Genomic DNA, 1,622 nt, shown 5'->3' on the forward strand with positions numbered 1-1,622 from the left:
ATAAAAAAAATAAAAATAAAAGTAATAAGAATTAAAAAAATAATGTTTTAAAATAAAGGGATGGAAGATATTCTCCAGCCAATCTTAGCTAAATGAAAACAGAGTAGGATTCAGGACAAAATATTAAAATGGACAAAAATATTTTATATGTTTTTAAATTGATCAATAGTACAANAAGAAGATAAATTATAAGCCATGAATTGCAGGGGGAACACTAACCACTTTTCCCAAAAATTGAGTTTACAAACTAAGTCAAAAGACTGAGGACATGAGTAACAATGGAACTGCATATACTAGACATCTTGGAATATTGCTGACACCCAATAAAGCAGAAAATATGCCATATTTTTAAATATTCATAAAATTTTTACAAATGACTATGTTAAGCTGTATGGAAATTTTCAAAAAGTTTTAAAAAGAACATTTGGGCCACAACAGTGGAAAATTACAAATTTAAAATTCTTATAAAAATTTGGGGTGCCTGGGTGGCTCAGTCAGTTAAGCATCTGACTATTGATATTGGCTCAGGTCATGCTCTCATTGTATTGTGATGGAGACCCGCCTTGATTTATTTTGAAAGAGAGGGAGAGAAAGAAAAAGAGAGAGAAACAGCATGCCTTCTTTGTCTCTCAAAATAAACAAAAAAATTCTTAAAAATTTAAAAATATCCTATGAATTTCAGCACAAATGTAGACTCTTTACAACAAAAAAGTCAGTTACTGTATGCACTTTACTAAAAGTTAAATTTTAAAATTACTCTTCTTGCATGAAGGTACATTTGAAAACTCTATTTAAAAGTCCTCTAGAGGTTGGGGCGCCTGGGTGGCTCAGTCAGTTAAGCGTCCGATTTTGGTTCAGGTCATGATCTCACGGTTCATGGGTTCGAGCCCCGTGTCGGGGTCTGTGCTGACAGCTAGCTAAGAGCCTGGAGCCTGTTTTCAGATTCTGTGTCTACCTCTCTCTCTGACCCTCCCCTGCTCATGCTGCATCTCTCTCAAAAATAAATAAAACATTAAAATTCTTTTAAAAAATAAATAAAAATAAAAATCCTCTAGAGGTGACTGATAATCAGAGTACTAGATATCAAAACATTATACTGCAGGCCAGGTGATACCCAGAGGTANAGAACAATACTGTCAACCAACTTGAACTGACATTTACAGAACACTTCACCCAATAATAGCAGAATACACATTCATTTCAAGACATTCACCAAGACACATTCTCCAAGACAGACAATCTTCTGTGCATAAAACAAATCTTAACAAATTTAAAAGAACTGAAATCATACAAACTATGTTCTCTGAAAATAACAGAATCAAGCCATGTATATAAGATAAATAGAGCACATATATTTCCTATTGATATTTTCAAAAATACATTTAAATGACAGTAAAGGAATTATTTATTTTAAAATAGTTATTGAGTGGCACCTGGGGGCTCAGGTGGTTAAGTATCCAACTTCGGCTCAGGTCATGATCTTGTAGCTCCTAAGTTCAAGCCCCGAGTCGGGCTCTGTGCTGGCAGCTCAGACCATGGAACCTGCTTCAGGTTATGTGTCTTCCTCCCTCTCTGCCCCTCCCCCACTTGCACTGTGTCTCTCTCCCTGTCTCTTTCTCTCT

Source organism: Crocuta crocuta, unplaced genomic scaffold (assembly GCF_008692635.1).
Source record: "Crocuta crocuta isolate KB4526 unplaced genomic scaffold, BGI_CrCroc_1.0 scaffold1078, whole genome shotgun sequence".
Lineage (NCBI taxonomy): Eukaryota > Metazoa > Chordata > Mammalia > Carnivora > Hyaenidae > Crocuta > Crocuta crocuta.